The sequence below is a fragment of the Cherax quadricarinatus genome, chromosome 1 (genome assembly GCF_038502225.1).
Source record: "Cherax quadricarinatus isolate ZL_2023a chromosome 1, ASM3850222v1, whole genome shotgun sequence".
NCBI classification, from domain to species: Eukaryota; Metazoa; Arthropoda; class Malacostraca; order Decapoda; family Parastacidae; genus Cherax; species Cherax quadricarinatus.
This window is the reverse complement of record NC_091292.1, coordinates 65,495,386-65,519,190: the sequence shown is the minus strand read 5'-3', so window position 1 is coordinate 65,519,190 and position 23,805 is coordinate 65,495,386. Positions and strand designations below refer to the sequence as shown.

Sequence of the window (23,805 nt, the reverse complement as noted above, 5' to 3'; positions counted from 1 at the left end):
CAAGAACCTTCTCCTGTAATTGCTGCTCCTCCTTATCCACAGGAGACGACACCTGATCAGGCAGCTGGGGGCTGGACTCCAACTCACAGCCAGTCCTGTGTGCCCGATCCACTATCTCGCTCCACAAAACACCACACCCTCCATCCGATGTTTGTTACTCACCTGCCACCTTTGAAGCAGGGACTGAGACGTCCACCACAGGTCCAGGCACACGTCTTCACAGGTCGCCGCTATGTGATCATACTCACCACATAGGCGGTATGTACGTCGTTGTCCTGGGTACATTACCATTACCTGCATCCTGAAATCTTGTAGATACACATAGGACGGTATTGGGTCCCTCATAGTCATTTTGAGGTTGAAAGAACCCTCTGGAAAAGCAGCATAGGCTCCTGCCGCCCACGTACCACGTTGAGCATAATGCACCATCCCATACGTCTCAAAAACTTTCCTTATATCCGCCTCTTCCGCCTCAAAGGGAACGTTGCGTAACTTGATCCACATATAATGCCGTAAAAATCTATCATTTTTACACTGACAGCTGGTGTGACGCTAAGACTTACGTCCTGAAACCTGGTGACTAAGGATTCATAAACCGTAGTCGATAGCAGTTTGACGAAAATTCTTTGGCCTCCATTCAATGCTACACTATACAAGTCACTATCTTGTATGTCATATGTCTCCCGGATGATCTTTGGCAATAAAACTTGTGCAGAACTAGACATTATCGTTCCTTTAAGTAGCTCAATGCCTACAGTATTTATCCGCCATCTCAGACTAACCGCCATCTTGACAATCACAGTTCACCTTTGTTGTTAGCAGAGGTGTAACAGCACTACTTCACACCACTGCAGCTAGGTAACTGACAAGGGAGCTCGCCTACAAACAGCAGAGGGGTGCAGAGCACAATGGCACTCTACCATGGTCAGGCAGCGAATGTGGATTTACTAGTAAGCATGTCACCTTATGTAATTTTCTTATTTACTATTGTTTGCTTAAATATTAGCTGAATTGATGCTTTCTTTGTCCATATTACTACCTCATATTTTTTTAACTACTATTAACTGATATTACTTACTAAAATTAATAATTAATTACCATTTTTACTATCAGTACAATTTACTCTTAACATTTTTGACATCATTTAATTACCATTACTTGTCTAATTACCATAACCTGTTTTAATACCACATTTACTATCTTAGAGTACTCTTAAATACCTTGTACTGCCAAATAACCTCTAGTATAACTACCAGTGCGATACTGAATCCAAATAAATGTTCTTAAAATTTAATACTTGAAATAAACATTACTTTTTCACTTTTTTTTTTTTTTGCTAATTAATGTTCTTTGTAATCATTATTACTTACCAAAATTTTATTAAACACCATATTTACTACCAGTCAATTTTACTTTTGTAAATTAATCATTATTTTATACTTTTCAGAACATTTTGTTGCCAAATTTTCAAGTTTGTATATTCAACTCCAACCTTTATATTATCCTTTGTACCTGTGTACCTGTGTACCTGTGTACCTGTCTACCATCTTACTATCATATTATAACCAAGTCATTGCCATTGTTATTTTTTACTTATTATTCTTTTGGTACTTTAATTCGTGAATTTTATTTTGTAAATTTAAATCTAGTTATACTCTTGATCTTGTTAACAACCTATATCAGGCCCTAGTGCAATTGCAAGCACCATTTTAAATTGTATTTTTATATTATAAGTTTATACCTAGTTGTACTTTAGCTCATTCTAGCTCAATACATAGACAACACCTAAACTAAGTATACCTAGTTGTACTTTAGCTCATTCTAGCTCAATACATAGAGGTATACTTATCCAAACCTCCCACCACTACAGAAATCAGTATTAGAACTCACCACATAATACAGGATATAAACAACCACTATTTAAACCTAAAAGATGAATGATCACATTGACCCTGATCTAAACCTCCATAATCTAACACCCAATCAAAACTTATTGGAAAGTAACTGCCTTTATTACACAGCATCACAAGCCAGCACTATCCTGAACACTGCTCAAAGTCTATTAGTTCTTAACTACAACATCAGGTCCTTAAGCAAACACTATGATGACCTCCTGGCACTCCTTGAGTCACTAAAGACACCCTTCTGCATTATTCTTACTGAGACCTGGCTTAAGCAGGACACAATTGATATCTACCCACTACCAGGATACACAGCAATCCACAACTGCAGACCATACCAAATTGGGGGTGGTACTGCAATCTATTACTCTAACAAACTATCTTGTATTAGCACACACACACAGGCCAAGTGGGTTAGTGACAAGTGCCCTGGACAAAACGGTAACTAACATGCTGAGCGCCCAGGTTCGATTCCAGGCTGGGGTGGAAACACTGGGTATGTTTCTTTACTCCTGCTGTCCTGTTCACCTAGCAGTAAGTAGGTACCTCGGTCACGCACTGGCTTTCATGGGTTATCCTGGGTGGCTAACCCTGCGAGGTTAAAAATCCGAACAAAATCTGATATCTTTTGAAAGTATTTTTTCCAACAAACATAAATAAATAAATTTTTTACATGCTGATGATGAGATTTTTTAAATATCCCAAATATTTTTATATTTGTGTGGGGGTAAGAGGCAGATATTTTACTAAATGTCAAAGACTTACAAACTGTGTTTTTGGGGCTGAATGAAGATATGAAATGCTGTAATATACCCTTATTTTTTTTTATTATCACACCGGCCGATTCCCACCAAGGCAGGGTGGCCCGAAAAAGAAAAACTTTCACCATCATTCACTCCATCACTGTCTTGCCAGAAGGGTGCTTTACACTACAGTTTTTAAACTGCAACATTAACACCCCTCCTTCAGAGTGCAGGCACTGTACTTCCCATCTCCAGGACTCAAGTCCGGCCTGCCGGTTTCCCTGAATCCCTTCATAAATGTTACTTTGCTCACACTCCAACAGCACGTCAAGTATTAAAAACCATTTGTCTCCATTCACTCCTATCAAACACGCTCAAGCATGCCTGCTGGAAGTCCAAGCCCCTCGCACACAAAACCTCCTTTACCCCCTCCCTCCAACCCTTCCTAGGCCGACCCCTACCCCGCCTTCCTTCCACTACAGACTGATACACTCTTGAAGTCATTCTGTTTCGCTCCATTCTCTCTACATGTCCGAACCACCTCAACAACCCTTCCTCAGCCCTCTGGACAACAATTTTGGTAATCCCGCACCTCCTCCTAACTTCCAAACTACGAATTCTCTGCATTATATTCACACCACACATTGCCCTCAGACATGACATCTCCACTGCCTCCAGCCTTCTCCTCGCTGCAACATTCATCACCCACGCTTCACACCCATATAAGAGCGTTGGTAAAACTATACTCTCATACATTCCCCTCTTTGCCTCCAAGGACAAAGTTCTTTGTCTCCACAGACTCCTAAGTGCACCACTCACTCTTTTTCCCTCATCAATTCTATGATTCACCTCATCTTTCATAGACCCATCCGCTGACACGTCCACTCCCAAATATCTGAATACGTTCACCTCCTCCATACTCTCTCCCTCCAATCTGATATTCAATCTTTCATCACCTAATCTTTTTGTTATCCTCATAACCTTACTCTTTCCTGTATTCACCTTTAATTTTCTTCTTTTGCACACCCTACCAAATTCATCCACCAATCTCTGCAACTTCTCTTCAGAATCTCCCAAGAGCACAGTGTCATCAGCAAAGAGCAGCTGTGACAACTCCCACTTTGTGTGTGATTCTTTATCTTTTAACTCCACGCCTCTTGCCAAGACCCTCGCATTTACTTCTCTTACAACCCCATCTATAAATATATTAAACAACCACGGTGACATCACACATCCTTGTCTAAGGCCTACTTTTACTGGGAAAAAATTTCCCTCTTTCCTACATACTCTAACTTGAGCCTCACTATCCTCGTAAAAACTCTTCACTGCTTTCAGTAACCTACCTCCTACACCATACACTTGCAACATCTGCCACATTGCCCCCCTATCCACCCTGTCATACGCCTTTTCCAAATCCATAAATGCCACAAAGGCCTCTTTAGCCTTATCTAAATACTGTTCACTTATATGTTTCACTGTAAACACCTGGTCCACACACCCCCTACCTTTCCTAAAGCCTCCTTGTTCATCTGCTATCCTATTCTCCGTCTTACTCTTAATTCTTTCAATTATAACTCTACCATACCCTATCATGATAAAATCGGATTAGCATTGTTTTATCAGTAGGGAGCGCCCAATAAACTTTTGGCAGTGCCAGTACATGCTGCCAAATTTCATTTTCAGTAATTTTTTTTTTTCATTTGTTAAGTGTTTATTGCGTCTCCGTATTCTCGAAACTATGAACAAATGATGGTACTGAATGACATAGTGTACAACTGGTATTGCGAGTGATCGCAATGAACATTCCCGACGTTGGTGGCAAACATTAATGCAACATTCCCCGAGACACTTTCTCAGTCAAATCACCATGTCGGCCTTAATGGTGCTGTCAACGTCATAAGCTGACGTTACACAAGCAAGGTAAGGCTTAATCTCATTTGTATCACCAAAAATGAACTCCAGTCCATGGGCAAACACAAGGATATTAGGTCTGTCCTACTAGAGGTTGTAATTTGCTGGCTTTACACCCAAACTAAGTGAGTATTTGTTAAAAGGTGCAACTCCTGTTAAAAGTAGCAACATTTGCTAAAAGGAGTGATACTTGATCAGAGGAACAATACTTGATAAAGAGAGCAACACAAAATGAGGAACTGGTTACAAAAAGCAGCACGATAAAAAGAGCAACACCTCATCATAATGAACATCTCTAGTTAAAAAGAGTAACACTTGTTAAATGGAACAACCAATGTCAAAAGAAGCAACACTTATTTAAACGAGCATCGCTTGTTAAAAGTAGCACTTTTTACTAGGAACGCTTGTTAAAAGTAGCAGCACTCGTTAAAATTGGAAAGTGCTGAATGTAGAAACACTTAAGAATAACTTGTTAAAATATAACACTTGTTAGAACACTTGTTAGAAGTAACAAGACTTGTTAAAAATAGCAACACTTGATAATAGTAATGCTTATTAAAAGTAGCAGCAATTGTTCAAAGTTAAAGCACTTAAGAAACAACATTTGTTAGGATTATCATTTTTAACAATGGTGTGGAAACTATTTAATTTCCGAAGTTGTAGTGCCTAATAAGTGTTTAATGTGTTGATTTGGGTCAAAATGTATTTGTATTTTGAATGGAACCAACTGGGTTCCAGCTGCACCTGAGCAGATGTGCGGGGGTATAGGTCAAGCTGGGGCACGAGGAGGCTGGGAAAGCATGGAACCAGGAAATTGGCGTTCACGGCGGCCTAAGGATTAATATAGGCCTCATTTCATAATAAGAAGTGTTGTAAATGTCCCTGGTGTTGAGTGAGGGAACGTGATTTACTGGACCACCGTAATAAAGTGGTAAAATGAGTGAATAAAGGACCGGTGGTGACTGGCGCGTCGCCATGGAAAATTACCCTTGGTTTAATCATCACTCATCGGTCTCAGATCTTAATGGAGTGATCTCTAATGTGTATAATAATTATGAGACATTAAATCGTCTTGTGAATTGTAATGTAATTAATGATACTAAAGCTAAGTTAAGAGAATGCGTGAAGTGAAATAAGTCGCCTTGCTCGGAGAGAACACGCTAGAACACGTTGCTCCCGTCCCAAGGAAAGTAAAGTTTATCGAGTCACGACTTCTAAACCAGACAAACCAACGAATACCTCGTCCTGCTGGAATAAGAACCATGTCGGTGTAGCAGGGCATCAAAATTAGATGGTTAATGGAGGAAATAAGGAGCATCAATCACCCACAGTTAAGTAACCTTTCTAGTTATAACAGACTGATACTGGCCAGTTAGGTATGTTTTAATTGGATAGGTTATGGGTGATCCAGCTACATCAAGTGACCACCAGAGAATATCTGGTAAGTGGTGGGATTATGTACAAGTGTTTTTCCTTGATGGATATATCCATGTGTAACCTACCCCCCCCCCTTCATTCCGTTAAACTAATATAATCTATAGAGTCCACAATTAATTAGTAGTGCCGTACTTGAGGGTGCTACCCAATTTATACTGGTCTTGGATAGATATGGATAAGATTGTGAGGGTCGAGGGGCCACTTGCAGTGACCAGAGGTGGTTAAGTTTTCTCACATGTCTACACGGGTGACTACGGTAAACAATATAGTTGTTGTCTCCCAAGGAGGTGACTACGGTAAACAATATAGTTGTCTCCCAAGGAGATTACTCGTATGCATGCAATGTTGAGGTATGTACAAGTAATCACCCCTATAAAATTTTCCACATCTGCCTGCTGGTCCTTCCCGAACCAGATGCAATCAGTGAAAAATTTATTGAATTAATTACTTAATAATTAAGTGACTGAAGAAAGTGGGTATAGGGTACACAAATTTAATCGGTCGTGTGGTGGATGATAATTAGCCCAATTAATTACTAGCACATGGGTGGCTAGGATTTATACAAAAGTAAAGTGCAAGAATTACTCACACAAAGTGTCTACTTAAGTTGTATAATTGGTGATTATTAATTCCCTAACCATGGCTGGGTCTGAGGAAGTTAGTGCGGCTGGCAAGTCCATGGATGCCAAAGCAAAGAAAGCGTCACTACAAGCTCGGAAGGGTCATGTTACTAAATCATACAAGTGTATGGAGTTAATGAGACAAGAAACAGTAAACCCTGATGAATTAAAGCTACACCTAGATGCCTTAGAAAGTAGATATGAGTCATATAAATTGTGGTATAAGGACTGTGAGAGCGATCTTCTGGTGAATTGTGCAGATGCTGAAAGGGAGCGGCTGCTGGATCAATATTATGAAGTGGAGGACAACATTGTGTCCTGCAAAACTAAGGCTTTAGAGAAGGTAAAGGGTGTAAACAATGTTGTTGGTCAACCTAGTAAGGAAAATCAGAGGAGTCTACCAAAACTCCCAGAATTATGCATGCCTGTGTTTAATCCGGGAGAAAACTGGGAGGAGTTTTGGTCTATCTTTAAAGCAGTCGTACATGACAGGAGTGATATTGCAAGTGTTACCAAATTATGCTATTTAAAGGGACAAGGGGAGATGTGCATGTTCTCATACAAGCATTCCCAAATGTAGATGACTCCTATAGTGAGGCAGTTGACTTGTTGGAGGTCACTTACAGTAACTTGGAGCAAAGTAGGCTGGATCTAGTTGCTAATTTGGCTAGTTTGAAGACTCCAGATCACAACAGCAACAGCTTACAGCAATTTAGGATCAAACTAGAAAGCACTCTTAAGACCTTGAGTAATAAATATGATCTGGAGGGAGCAGAGTGGTTGTTGAGTGCCTTGATTCAGAATAAATTGAACCACAAGACAGTATAGTGGCTATCTAACAGATATCACAAGGGTTACTTCGGGTTGGAAGAAATAAGAGTGGGCCTGCAGGAGCTACTTGTCCAACTGCAGACCAGCCAACCCATTACCTCTAGGAATACCACGTCTACAGACCCCAGTGCACCTGTCAAGTTCCACAAAAGGAAACTTTATCCCAATATCAATAATCATAAGTCACCTACTAAACGGGTTACATAGGCACATATCAAGTGACAGGGGCCAGTAATAGTGGTCTTCCACATCAAAGCAAGAGGAGGAAGTACCACAATAAGGGTAGCCCAGTTGATAAAAGGTCAGGCAAAGAAAGGAGAGATTGTATCTTCTGCAACGGTACTCATTTCTCTAAGAACTGTAATGCCTATAATTCATGGGATGTTAAAGTAGAAAGATTGGAAGAGCTTGCTAGATGTATCAGGTGTCTAGGAAATCATAATGTAAGGGATTGCCATGCTAACTTGCACCATTGTTATCAGTGTAACAAGGGAAGACACCACATAGCTATGTGCAAGGGCAGATCTAATCATATTGATGGTAACAATAGTACTGATAGTGATAATAACCGGGACACAACAGTAGCCAACATAAAGATTGCAGCTAATGTCGGTAATGATGGCCTAGCTGAGGTAGCTCTACCTGTGTTGGAAGTGGTGATTAATGATAAACCGCGTAAATCCAAAACTGTAACAGCATTACTGGATCAGGGATCACAAGGTACCTTCATAAAAGTAATTGCCTTAATGGGATGAAGGTACAAATGGGAGGTCCTGCTATACTCAAGTTATTTGGCTTTCTCTCGAATAAGAAGGCCCAGTCATATGACACTGTTTATGTAACTGTCAGGCTGGGCAATGAGAGAAAACGTATTAATGCCGTAATTGTGGATAGGCTCCCAGAAAAAATATCTACAATAGGGCTTGGTAACGCTACTGAAAGGCTTTCAAGTAAGGTAAATTTGGTACCTTCTGGTGTAAATAATGATTCTGTGGGGCCAATAGATATTTTGATAGGTAGCGACCATTATGCCACCTTTGTAAAGGGTATGACAAAGAAATGCGGAGTCACCCTTCTAAGGACCGCAGGAGGTCACGTGATGTATGGCAGGATTCCTCTTACTGATAATGAATGACTGGAAGAAGCCATAAATACAGTTACGGTGTGTCTTACTCATGAAATATCACCCCAGTATAAATATACTTCAATAGAGGATGAAGTTGAACCTGTGTATAAATTATGGGAATTGGACAGCATAGGGATCAATGTAAATGAAGAAAGTCCAGATGATTCCTTTACTCAAGAACAATACCAGAAGGATGTTAAATTTGAATCTGGACAATACTGGGTGAGACTTCTGTGGAAGCTGAACCATCCAGACCTACCAACTAATTACCTGATGGTGTGTGGACAATTAAAGGCTCAGCTCCACGAACTGAGCAAGAAACCAGAACTGTTGACTGCTTACGATGATATAATTAATGAACAGTTATATAATAAATTCATAGAGGAGGAGCCTCCCGAGCAAGCCCAGATTTATGGTCACTATTTGCCACATGACTGAGTGAAGAAGGATTCTAAGACCACTCCTCTGAGGATTGTGTTTAATTGTAGTGACAGGAATAACAAAAATGTACCTAGTTTGAATGACTGTTTGATGTCAGGTCCGTCGTCGACGGAAAAACTGGGAGACATGTTATTAAACTTCAGGGTTAAGAACTATGCCTTCACGGCAGACATAAGTAAAGCTTTCCTGAGAGTGGGTCTGCAGGAGGCTGACCGGGATTGCACTAGGTTCTTATGGCCCGAGAATCCTAGTGACCCACTTAGTCCCCTGAAGACTTTTCGCTTCAGGTTTTGTTTGGTGCTACCTCCAGTCCGTTCCTACTCCAGGCAACGATAAATGCACACCTTAAGCGTAGGGGTGGTCCACTGAGTGGAGTAATGGGTAAACAATTTTATGTGGACAATTTCCTGGGGGTGACGTCTACTGAAGAGGAACTAATGAGCATATATGAAGGGGCTAATGAAATAATGCAAGGTGCAAATATGCCCCTGAGGGAATGGAACAGTAATTCGTCCAGTTTAAGGGCTCAAATAAATAAAGACAACCCTGGAGTTGAAGTGTCTAAATATAGTAATGTGCTGGGAGTGACTTGGGACACAGAGAGAGACTTGTTATCGTTAAAGTTTAATTACTACAGCATGCCCAATAAATTAACCAAGAGAGTCTTACTTGCGGAAGTTTCAAAATGCTTCGATCCACTAGGCTTTGTGTCCCCACTTACCATAAAAGGAAAACTGTTGATACAAGAAGCATGGAAGCTTAAGTTTGCTTGGGATGAAAACCTACCTAAGGAATTTGTTGAAAGGTGGGAAGAACTAATAGGTGAATATGTAAAATTACCAATGTTGGAGTTCCCACGTAATGTGGCCAGTCAAATGGAGAAAATGTACTCCACATTTTTTTGCGATGCTTCGAAATTAGCATATGGAGCAGTCGCTTTTCTTCAATGTAATAGTGCAATTTCTCTTATGTCTAAGGCTAAGTTGGCTCCAATCAAATCACGTACCTTACCTCAGTTGGAATTAACGGCCATTTATGTAGGTGTCAAATTAGCCAATTATATAAGAAATAAATTGCAAGAGTTAAATATCAGCGACAACGTAATTTGGTCTGACAACGAGGTATCCTTACAATGGATTCGTAATGGTAACAGTAAGATTGTGTATGTACATGTGTATGTACAAAACAGAGTCAATGAAATCAATCAAATGCAGGATAAATATGACAGTTTGTGTCAGCATATGTTAACCTTTAATTACATTCCTGGTGGCGAGAATTCGGCTGACTTCTTGTCTCGAGGCTTGACTTATGAAAAATTTGTGAGTGCTTCATCGTGGTTTAAAGGGCCAAGTTGGCTGGTGGACAAAATTAACTGGCCAGTGCAAAAGGCACATATTGCTCCTGTCGAAATTACGGTGAGCACCGCTCCAGTCAGTAGTCCCTCCTTAGCCATTGACATGAATAGGTATTCTTCCTTACCCAAGCTGATTAGAGTGATAAGGTTAGTGTTTAAATTTATAAGTAAGATGAATATCTCATATAATTTTCCCCATCCCCTGAAATACTGGCTACAGAGGGTACAAGAAGAAACCTACAGGGATGAGATTAAATTACTGATGGACAGAAAAATTGTGAAAGGCTCAATAATAGAAAAGCTGGGGCTGTATTTAGAGGATGATGTAATTAGGTGCAGAGGCAGGTTACAAAATGCTGAATTGGGGGAATATGCTAAGCACCCTATCTTACTGCCCAAAACTCACCACCGGACAACCTTGATTGTCTTTAATGCCCATAATAACATGATGCATGGTGGGGTACAGGATACCTTAAACTGTATTCGGGAAACCTTCTGGATTCCACAAGGACGGCAAAGTGTAAAAAGGGTTATCAAGTTGTGTGTAATATGTCGCCGGGTGGACGCCAGAACCAGTGACCGGAGTGGACTATAGTGGGCCAATCATTTTAACAGGTACTTCAGATGGTGTTCCCTTGAAGGTGTATGTCTATTTACTTGTACAGCTACTAGGGCTGTTCATCTAGAAGTGGCTCAGAACAGTTCATACAGCTGTTCCGGAAATTTGCAGCTAGGAGATCCTGTCCAAGATTGATGATCTCAGATAATGCCACCAATTTTGTAGCGGGTGCTCAACACTTAATGGAATTAAATAAGAGTGATGATGTACAGTCTTTGTTGACCCAGCGAGGGTGTGTCTGAAAATTTATTACTCCCAGAGCCCCTTGGCAGGGAGGACTGTACGAAAGAATGATAGGTACAGTGAAAAGATGTCTTCGTAAGGTGCTACACAGGAAGAGAATTTATTTGGAGGAATTCCGTGCAGTGTTGGTGGAGGCAGAGAATCGGGTAAACAATCGCTCTCTGTCATACATGAGCGAGATCCTGACTCCCTCTCACCTAATATGTGGACAAAGGTTAGAAGCTGCACCTATCTATAGAGATAATCTGGAGGGAAGTGATGAGGATTACAATAATGTGACCATGTTGAGTTTAAAGAATATCTTCTTACACTGCGTGAACACTTTTATGGTGCGCCAGAGGCAGTAAACCGACAGAACATTCAACCAGGTGACATTGTGTTAATTGATACTGAACAACATCGAACATTGTGGCCTCTGGGCAAGGTAGTTACATTATACCCAGATGCACAAGGTGTTTTCAGAAACGTCAAAGTGTTGTGTCATGGTCAGGAAAGTTTGCATACCATTAATAAATTAATTCCCTTAGAATTAAATGGTGTTCAATCCAGTGCAGATGGAAATATAAGTGAAAGTGACAGGAGTGATATTGAAGACACTGACCGAGTAATGCAAGAAGAAATTGTAGTAAGACCCACTAGGAAAACAGCAGCGCAATCTAGAGAGGGCTGGAATCCTCTCCTGGAGGAAGATGCAATTTAAGTCGTCTAACAAGGACTTCCGCCCAGCCGTCTAACAAGGACTTCCGCCCAGTGTTAGACTTCTTCCACCGCCCAGCCGCAGTGTGGAAAATATTTAATTTCCAAAGCTGTAGTGCCTAATAAGTGTTTAATGTGTTGATTTGGGTCAAAATGTATTTGTATTTTGAATGGAACCAACTGGGTTCCCGCTGCGCCTGCGCAGATGTGTGGGGGTATAGGTCGAGCTGGGGCACGAGGAGGCACAGTTTTTTGAATGTAGTGAGGAGGCTGGGAAAGCATGGAACCAGGAAATTGGTGTTCACGGCGGCCTAAGGATTAATATAGCCCTCATTTCATAATAAGAAGTGTCCCTAAGGATTAATATAGGCCTCATTTCATAATAAGAAGGGTCGTAACTGTCCCTGGTGGAGAGAGAGGGAAGGTGATTTACGGGACCACCGTAATAGTGGTAAAATGAGTGAATAAGGGTTGGACCGGTGGTGGCTGGCGCGTCGCCATGGACTGTGTCCCGGGGAAAATTACCCTTGGTTGAATCATCACTCATCGGTCTCAGATCTTAATGGAGTGATCTCTAATGTGTATAATAATTATGAGACATTAAATCGTCTTGTGAATTGTAATGTAATTAAGGATACTAAAGCTAAGTTAAGAGAATGCGTGAAGTGAAATAAGTCGCCGTGTTCCGAGTGAACATGCTAGACCACGTTGTTCCTGTCCCGAGGAAGTTTATTGAGTCACGATTTCTAAAACCTAACAAACCAACCGATACCTCACCCTGCTGGAATAAGAACCGCGTCAGTGTAGTAGGACATCGAAATGAGATGGTGAATGGAGGAAATAAGGAACATCAATCACCCACAGTTAAGTAACCTTTCTAGTTATAACAGACTGATACTGGCCAGTTAGGTATGTTTTAATTGTATAGATTATTATTATTAAAGATTAGCCGGTATTTTCCCGGCCCGGGCCTTTTCCAAGTGGTGGCCCGGCCTTGGCTCCCTCTTTAGGGAGTGTCTGAGACCTAAGTCTCCCATGGGAGGAGGCACAAGTACCTCCTCATCTTTGGGACCAACTGTCCCCAGACCTAGCCACAAGCTAGGCCTCTCTGGTCTGCCATCCCCGCCCCAAGGGGGCTAATGGGAACGACAGTCTTATGAGCTAAAGGCTCGGGCTCAGGCACCTACCCTACCCTAGAAGGGTTAGGCATGGTGTCGATCATTGTATAGATTATGGGAGATCCAGCCACATCAAGTGACCACCAGAGAATATCTGGTAAGTGGTGGGATTATGTACAAGTGTTTTTCCTTGATGGATATATCCATGTGTAACCTACCCCCCCCCCTTCATTTCGATAAACTAATATAATCTATACAGTCCACAATTAATTAGTAGTGCCGTACTGGTCTCGGATAGATATGGATAAGATTGTGAGGGTCGAGGGGCCACCTGCAGTGACCAGAGGTGGTTAAGTTTTCTCACATGTCTACACGGGTGACTACAGTAAACAATATAGTTGTCTCCCAAGGAGATTACTGGTATGCATGCAATGTTGAGGTATGTACAAGTAATCACCCCTATAAAATTTTCCACAAATGGCACCTGTTAAAAGTAACACGATAAAAATTATCGTTTTAAGTACTACTTGTCTGGAAAATTTTGAATTTTCCTAAATTTAGCATGCTTAAATTTGAAAAATATTATACAGTAGACTGTTATTTAACACAAGATTATTTGTCCCGATTTGGGCATAGCATGATTGAAGACTGAAGAACTGCGGCACATTGGCACATTCCTCAAGCGGCGGCCTTGTTGTGGTTCAGCTGGGGAGACCTCCAGCCGTCCCCAGCCCCCCCCCCCGACACCACCCCATCATTAACGCATTCATACGTACTTCATGTGTTTCCAATCCAACTTCTCTGCTACAAGCATGTGATTGTGAATTGTGTTTTGATCTTTTAATTGCTATATCTTGTATGTACCAAGCAATCATGACACCCAGTAAGCATACCAGTGTTGCTCAAGGGGAAAAGTTGCACTCGCACCTAAACTTCTTTATTTTTCGTCCCCTCAAGGAAGGTTCCTTGATGTTGGTGAGGGGCTCTTGATTTAGGGAATTGGATCTGTGCTCCAGTTCCCCAAATTAAGCCTGAATGCCTTTCACATCTCCCTCCACCCCAGGCGCTGTATAATCCTCCTGGTTTAGCACTTCCACTTTGATTATAATAATAATAATAATAATAATAATAATAATAATAATTTATTTTTCGTTCGATTTCTTTCATTTTTTTTGTACGTAAAGAAGCACCTTTCAATAGTAATGTGACCAAGTTCCAATAAGATAGCTCAAAAAAAAACTGAGAAAAACTTATTTACTAATAATCATACATATTGAACTGTATTTTCGTAATGGGACTTGGAGAAGCTGTTTTGGCATTATCTACGCATAAAACAATGCTAAACTGTATTTATAACAATTGCCAGAACTGTAATTTATCCTTTCTTCATTCTTAAAAAAAATAAAGTTTGTATGGTTTTGACATTCAGCCAAATATCTGACTTTTGCCCTCACAAAAATAAAAAACAAATTATGATATCTCAGTTGACTACTCACCAGCTTGTAAAACAATCTTTCCTTTATGTTCTCTGTGAATTTCATTGGATTCCTGCTATTATTAACGAAAACACTGTCTTATATATGTGAATAACTTACTTCTGAGATAATCCGCGAAACAGCAGGACCACCGATTTTTTTTTTTTTTTCGAGAAAATAGCATTTTTCTCAGCATTACCAGTGTATATCATAGTTACTCATGTTCGTTTTCTTTAATATAAGGACCCTGGAGGTGAAAGAAGGAGAATGGAAGCCATCCCTGACTATGTAAATATTATAAACCATACCCCCGGCCGGGATTGAACCCGCGGTCACAGTTTTGAGACTATGACCGCAGGTTCAATCCCGGCCGGGGGTATGGTTTGGGGTATGGTTTGTTTGCAATCGTGTCATTACGATTTCTTGAGTCAAGTTAAATATTATATTCCAGTGGGAGCGCTGGAAGTATATAAGAACATAAGAATGTAGGAACACTGCAGAAGGCCTACTGGCCCATACGAGGCAGGTCCTTATCAAAACGACCTCTACCTAAAGCTACCCGCTACCCAAGAAATAACTCCCGTATCCCATGACACCAATCAAACCCAGCCCCTCCCACTCATGTGAAAATTTGTGTGGACTGCCTCCAAGTGAGTCGCCTACCCTGGCAAACTCTGTTGACACCGAGCTCTGAGGTGGGTACCTCAGCCTCACAAGTGGCTTATAGTACAGATTTTCACAAATGATTGATGTTACAAGAAAACCTCGCCTGCATGCACGTATAAAGGACTAACTTACTTGGTGTTGCAGCATATATCCTGATCTTCACTTCTCTAAGCTTAGCTTTAGCCCCTTTGGACTTCCCCTCAGAAACCACGTGCAACCGGGAGCCTTAATTCCTGAGGTGAAGGTCTTGTCTTACTGTATGGGCCTGACGGAGGAGGTCATCTATGGTACATCGAGGTGCCTCTACCAGATTTCCCCCGGTCTCAGATGTGAAGACACCCGTCTGCTGATCACGGCACGTCTTGTCCAGATGGTGTCTGTCTTAAGAAGGACGCTATTCTGTCTTTGTGACCCACGCCTCGTCATTCAAGCTAGGGCTGCCAGTTCTCCCTAGCTAACTTATCCTAGTGTTTGCCTACATTATCGGCCTATTACTACCTATGTTAAGGTCTTAGGTCTACATTATTATCTACAGTTGCCTTAGTAAACCTAATATTAATATACTAACAGTAAAACTACCTACTCATTCCCTGAAGAGTAAATCTATAAATTAAATAACCTTACCAACAATCCATGCCAACGAGAGAGAATGCTGTTTGTTTGGGAGGATTTTAAGGGCCGCCCAGCTCAGCCGTCCCGTACGGCCATGCTGGATCTGTCCTGTGGAACTTTAGGGACCAAATAAATTTCCACACATATATTTGTCCAGTCTCTTCTCAAAGCTACCCAAGGTCCTAGCCTCTATCACCCCACTTGGAAGACTGTTCCACGCATCTACAACTCTGTTAGAAAACCAGTACTTACCTATGTCCTTTCTAAATCTAAATTTATCCAACTTATATCCATTATTTCTGGTTCTTACCTGGTTCGACACCCTCAGTACTTTATTAATATCTCCCTTGTTTATGCCTGTCATCCACTTATACACTTCAATGATATCTCCCCTCATTCTACGCCTCTCCAGAGAGTGGAGATTTAAGGCTTTAAGTCTATCATTCTGGAGTATTTACCATATTTCTTTGTTGTTTATATTGTTTATTATGCCATATTAGATCAATTGTGATAGATAAATAAGCTGTAGAAGCTATAATAGCGTTATATTGAAGCATATTCCCCGGCCATCCGGAGACTGGAATTTTCCATGATGTCAGCAAAATGGTGCCAGGAGGTTCCTGGTTGGCTGAAAGTCTATGGATAAGTCCCACCCACTGTATTATGATGCTAAATCGTCAATTATTATCTTAGAAAGAATAATACAATAAATACACGAAAAAAAAGAAACTTGACGACAGGTGAGCACACCTGCCGCGTGTGGTGACGTCCCCCTAGGTGTTTTAAATGACCATAATTCCTTGTAGGAATGTCGTAGAACAATGATTCTTGTATCATTGTGTTGCCAGAGAGTTAAGCTATTTTTCTATAAGATTAACTCAATTTGTGAATTTTTCGACAAAATTTTTCGTTCGCGCTGAGCCCGCTCGATTTACCCCTCAAAGTGCAAGAAAAGGTGTAAACATGTAAGTCTTAGAATTAACAAAGGAAACAAAGATATTAAACAAGACATCTTGTGGCCATAATGAAGTGTTATTTTGTACACAAAGGAGGTAAACATAAGTTTGTATAACTGACTTAGTGACTGACTGACTGACAGCTTACTGAATGACTGACATACTGAGTGAGTTGACTTACTGAATGACTTGACTGACTTACTGAATGACTTGACTGACTTACTGAATGACTTACTGAATGACTTATTGAATGTCTTGACTGACTTACTGAATGACTTGACTGACTTACTGAACTTGGCTGATTGAACGACTTGACTGAATTACAGAACGACTTGACTGACTTACTGAATCAGTTGACTGACTTACTGAATCACTTGACTTACTGAATGACTTGACTGATTTACTGAACGACTTGACTGACTTACTGAATGACTTACTGAATGACTTGACTGACTTACTGAATGACTTGACTGACTTACTGAATGACTTGACTGACTTACTGAATGACTTGACTGACTTACTGAATGACTTGACTGACTTAATGACTTACTGACTTGACTAACTAAGCAACTTTACTGACACTGAACAACTTGACTGATTTACTGAAGGACTTGACTGAATTACAGAACAACTTGACTTAATCACTTTGCTTACTGAATCACTTGACTTACTGAACGACTTGATTGACTTACTAAATGACTTGACTGACTTACTGAATGACTTGACTGACTTATTGAACGACTTGACTTACTGAATGACTTGATTGACTTACTGAATGACTTGACTGACTTACTGAATGACTTGACTGACTTACTGAATGACTTGACTGACTTACTGAATGACTTGACTGACTTACTGAATGTCTTATTGAATGAATTGACTGACTTACTGAATGACTTGACTGATTTACTGAATGACTTGACTTACTGAACAACTTTACTTACTGAACAACCTGGCTGATTTACTGAATGGCTTGAATGAATTACAGAACTACTTGACTGACTTACTGAATCATTTGACTGACTTACTGAATCACTTGACTGACTTACTGAGTCACTTGACTGACTTACTGAGTCACTTGACTGACTAAATGACTTTACTGACTTACTGAGTCACTTGACTGACTTACTGAATCACTTGACTGACTTACTGAGTCACTTGACTGACTTACTGAGTCACTTGACTGACTTACTGAATCACTTGACTGACTTACTGAGTCACTTGACTGACTTACTGAGTCACTTGACTGACTTACTGAGTCACTTGACTGACTTACTGAGTCACTTGACTGACTTACTGAGTCACTTGACTGACTTACTGAGTCACTTGACTGACTAAATGACTTTAATGACTTACTGAATAACTTTACTGACTTACTGAATGACTTGACTTACTGAATGTCTTGACTTACTGAATGACTTGACTTACTGAATAACGTGACTGACTTACTGAACTTTACTGACTTACTGAGCAACTTTACTGATTTACTGATGGACTTGACTGAATTACAGAACGACTTGACTGACTGAATCAATTGACTGACTTACTGAATCACTTGACTGACTTACTGAATCACTTGACTGGCTTACTGAATCACTTGACTGGCTTACTGAATCACTTGACTGACTTACTGAACGACTTGATTGACTTAATGACTTGGCTGACTTACTGAATGACTTGATTGACTGAATAACAAAGTTAGACACTCCAGTACAACCATCAACTTCAGTACCAGAACCTCTACCATCCACCTCAAACCAGTAAGGCCACAGCATAACTCTACACTCTCTTCACAATCATCCACAAACACCAGCACCCACAATTTAAGGTAAGAAATACTATTATTTCTGTTACATTTGTAGTCTTAAGCAGTAAAAACAACATAATACATCACAACAATGAACTATAACTACCTATTCACTTTTATTTTTGTAAGATGTGGAGGCCTAAAAAAAAAGTTGTTTGTCTTTTTGGGGGCTCTCAATAAGTTCTTTAGTTCATCTAACACGGTTTTACCTAACAAGGTGTTTTCAGGAGCGTAACTACGGTGTTAAATAACGGTCTACTGTAATTACAAATTAAAATGTAATGCTGTTTGAAACGATCGAGAAATTTTAAGTGAAGGGGGTTGTAGAACAGCTGCTGAGTGACGCTGGTGAGGACGCCATTTTGAAATTTGTGAACACTGGTTGTCACGAAAAGCTCTGCTAATAATTCTGCGTCTTCCGAGCCAAACTGGGTGGTTTCGGCCTGAATTTGTAATAGGAATGCTAAAGCTTTCACTTCACACGGCAAGTGTCTGGGTTCGACTCCCAACGAGGGTAGAAAGATTGGGTGTGTTTCTTTACACCGGTTGTCTATGTTCACCCATCAGTATAAAATAGGTACCTGGGTGTTCGTCGACTGGTGTTGCATCCTGGGACAAATCTGACCCAATTTGCCCGAAATGCTCTGCATAACAAGCGGCTTTCTATAGAGTAGTTTGTCACTGATGTCAGCTAGGCCTGTATACCTTGTACACGTACTTGTAGAAATAAAGATATTAAATAAAATTATTAAATTAAATGTCCCTTGCTGAAGAATTGGGACAGGAAATTTGGATGGCGGAAGATGAGGGATACAACCATTACTCATATTGAAGTGCACCATTAGTCCTTGCATTTAGATCTCTAGCTGGCCAGTAATTAAATGGTAAGTGATAATACAAATTTCTTCTGTGTACCCAGCAAGTGTAATCATATACAGTCCATAATTTTAATTTACCAAAGCAGGTTTTAATATTGTAATTAATTTAATGTCAGGTCTAGCTTTTAGTGAGAGTGGTGAACAAGTGGGCATCGAGGGAGTTACAGTTCGGCGACCTACTGTGACTTAAATCCTACTTATGTTACCCAGATTACTTGCACATAATAATTCAGGTAATACCCTGTAAACCTCAAACTCACATAATAAGCATTCATAAAAACTTGCTAAAAGAGGTTGTTAAAAGTAAAAATAAAAGTAACATATTTTAAAACAGCAACACTTGCATTAAAATGCAACACTTGTTAAAAGTAACAACACTTAGGAAGGCAACACTTGTTGAAAGTATCAACACTTGTTAAAACATCAACACTTGTTAAAAGTGATAAACACTTGTTAAAAGTGATAACACTTGTTAAAAGTGATAACACTTGTTAAAGATAACACTTGTTAAAAGCAACAATTTTTAAAACACCTGTTAAAAGGAGCAACACATGTAGTGGGTAAACAAACATGTTACTTCTAGCTAGAGAGTTTCTTCTTGTTAGTGTTCACTTTACATGTTTCTCTTCTGAAAACGACCTGGGTGGCTAACCCTCTGGGTTAAAGATCCGAACAAAATCTTATCTTTTAACACCTCTTAAAAGGAACACTTCTTAATTAAGATAAGCAACTCTTGTTAAAAGTAGCAGAAGTGGCAAAATTTTTAAAGGTAGCAGCACTTGTTAAATGTAGGAATACTTGCTAAAGTAGGAATACTTGTTAAGCAGCAATACTTTTTAAGTAACAACACTTGTTAAAAGTAGCAACACTTCTTAAATGTAACAACAATTGTTAAAAGTAGCAACACTTAAATGTAACAATTGTTAAAAGTAGAACACTTGCTTAACCCTTAAGGCTTAAACTGTCCAAACGTAGATCTACGTTTTTTCAACATTTGAAAGTATGTAAAAAAATGTAATCTTTTTTTTTTTTAACTGAATGTGTAAAAAAAAACTTTGATCTACATTTTTTTGTTATATTTGAAAATATGTAAAAAAAAACGTAGATCTACTTTTGGAGCACTAAGCATGTGAACTTAGATGCTTGGACAATTTTAGGGTTAAAGTAGCAACACCTGCTAAAAGAAGCAACATTTGCTAAAAGTAGCATCACTTGCTTAAAAACAGCATCACTTACTTAAAGGATCAATACTTGCTGACAACAGGAATGTTTGTTATTAAGCCACACGTTAAAAAAGTTATTTGTTAAGAAACTGCAACACTTAAGTATAAAAACAGCACCATTTAAAGAAAAGCAGCTCTTGTTATAAAACAGTAATACTTGATAAAAAACAGTACTTACCAGGCAACATCATTGTTTGCTAGAAAAGCAGCACTTAGAATGTAGCAACACTATGCAGAAACCAACAATATTTAGCTAGCAGCAGGAGCACTCAGACCTACTCTTAACAAGGCAGCAACAGCACTTAGCAAAACCATGAACCAGAAACAACAGCCCTTACCTGGGAGCAACTGCGCCTACCAGGAAGAAATAACATTTACCAGGTAGCAACAGCACTTAACAGGCAGCACCAACACTTACCAAACCTCAGCAGCGCTCAGCAGGCCGCAGCAGCAGGCGGCAGCAGCACTCAGCAGCAGCAGCCAGTTACCCTTCTAGTGTACAGGTTGCTTCTGCCAGTCCTTGTGTGTCGAGGAGCGCTCCAGCCTCACCCGGGTGCTAAGTACTGCATTACACTGTTATATATTCTATCAGTGTTATGTGTTCATCAAGATATTCAACTTTACTAAGCATATACAAAATGACCAACGTACTGTTGTTATTCACCATAGTACAAAACTAAGCGTATATACTGTGTTATATTAAAAAGACATTACGTAACATGACACCTCCAGTCGTCTGTCTGGACTCGTTCAGGTTCTGGACCTGTGCAGCAATAATCGTTCGTGTACAGCATTCCTGGAAATACCAGTAAGCACCACACCAAACAAAGACATTTTATACATGAATATTCCTACAACTTTACTTTCATGTATATGTTTCTTCGAAATTAGTTTGTAGTATCTAAATATGAAAACAAAGTACAACATCAGTGCTATTATTACCCTGATAAATTTAACATTGTTCACATGTACTACTATGTATGAATAAACTGAATACCTGAGTAAACTTACTGAACAAGTGTTATCTTAATTTACACTAAAACCACACAACTGGTTTTCCTGGTAGCCTCAATCACACGATAATTTTCCTGGTAGCCTCAATCACATGATAAATTTCCTGGTAGTCTCCATCACACGATAATTTTCTTGGTAGCCTCCATCACATAATAATTTTCCTGGTAGCCTTCATCACACGACAATTTTCCTGGTAGCCTCCAACACACAGGATAGTTTTCCATGTAGCCTCCATCACACAGGATAGTTTTCCAGGTAGCCTCCATCAAACAGGATAGTTTTCCAGGTAGCCTCCATCAAACAGGATAGTTTTCCTGGTAGACTCCATCACACAGGATAACTTTCCTGGTAGCCTCCATCACACAGGATAGTTTTCCTGGTAGATTCCATCACACAGGATAGTCTTCATGGTAGACTCTCACACAGGATAGTTTTCCTGGTAGCATCCATCATATATGATAGTTTTTCTGGTAGACTCTATCAACAGGATAGTTTTCCCGGTAGACTCCATCACACAGGATAGTTTTCCTGGTAGCCTCCATCACACAGGATAGCTTTCCTTGTAGATTCCATCACACAGGATAGTTTTCCTAGTAGACTCCATCACACAGGGTAGTTTTCCTGGTAGCCTCCACCACACAGGATAGCTTTCCTCGTAGATTCCATCACACAGGATAGTTTTCCTGGTAGACTCCATTGCACAGGATAATTTTTCTGGTAGACTCTCACAGGATAGTTTTCCTGGTGGTCTCCATCACAAAGGATAGTTTTCCTCGTAGATTCCATCACACAGGATAGTTTTCCTGGTAGACTCTCACACAGGATGCTGTATAGCCCTTGTGGCTTAGCGCTTCTTTTTGATTATAATAATAATAATCTCACACAGGATGGTTTTCCAGGTAGCCGCCATCACACAGGATAGCTTTCCTTGTAGATTCCATCACACAAGATAGTTTTCCTGGAAGCCTCCATCACACAGGATAGTTTTCCTGGTAGCCTCCACACACAGGATAGTTTTCCTGGTAGCCTCCATCATACAGGATAATTTTCCTGGTAGTTTCCATCATAGAGGATAGTTTTTCTGGTAGCCTCCATCACAGGATATTTTCCTGGTAGCCACCATCACACAGGATAGTTTTCCCGGTAGATTCCTTCACACAAAACCGTTCTCCTGGTGGACTCCATTACAAAAGATAGTTTTCCTGGTACCCTCCATCACACAGAATAGTTTTCCTGGTATACTCCATGACACAGGATAGTTTTCCTGATAGAGCCTCCATCATACAGTATAATTTTCCTGGAATACTCCATCACACAGAATAGTTTTCCTGGTAGCCTCCATCACACAGGATAAGTTTCCTGGTAGCCTCAATCACACAGGATAATTTTCCTGGTAGCCTCAATCATACAGGATAATTTTCCTGATAGCTTCTATCACCCAGGATAGTTTTCCTGGTAGACTCCATCACACGGGATAATTTTCCTTGCATCCTCCCTCACATAGGATGGTTTTCCTGATAAACTGCACCACACAGGATAGTTTTCCTGGAAGCCTCCATCACACAGGATAGTTTTCCTTGTAAACTCCATCACAAAGGATAGTTTCCTGGTAACCTCCATCACACAGGATATGTGGAGAAATTTTCTCCAGGAGGGGGGTATTAGCCCCCTTCAGCCCCTTTCAGCCCAGAGGGGCCCAGCCATCTCAGAAGGGGCAAGCCTCTTGTTTACTGCTACAGCAAGTAATTGATCCCAGATGCAGTACCAGTATGCGACGTGTGGTCAAGCGACCGCCGCTCCATGCAAGACTCCAGTGTTGCAAAGTGTATTTTAATAAAAGACAGCCCATCTCTTACCTTAGCAGGACAATTAAGGAAAATTCTGCTCCCACTTTATTACCATGGTAAAGATAGTGTACATTGTTGTCTATGCTTAAGACAGCAAGAATCAAACATTCTGCTTTGCTTCATCGAGGAAGTGGTAAGGAAGCAAAAGGTACTAGGTCAGCTTTTCCTTTATATGCTAGGGGCAGTGACGGCGATGGCGTGGGCGTTGTGGCATTTTTAGATTACTTTTGACTCTACCAAGAGTGACACTGATACCAGGATAGCCAACAAAGAACGATATGTGCGTT

The 23,805-nt window shown here is 40.3% G+C and overlaps 1 long non-coding RNA gene across 1 annotated transcript in view; it reads right to left on the bottom strand.

Annotated features, from left to right (window-relative positions):
* LOC138852872 (uncharacterized) overlaps nt 1-21,283 on the bottom strand; it is a 66,026-nt gene extending 44,743 nt beyond the window's left edge. The window contains exon 1 of the long non-coding RNA XR_011392147.1: nt 21,076-21,283. This is a non-coding gene — a long non-coding RNA (uncharacterized lncRNA). The remainder of the gene's footprint in view (nt 1-21,075) is intronic.
* Between the last annotated feature and the right edge of the window lie 2,522 nt (nt 21,284-23,805).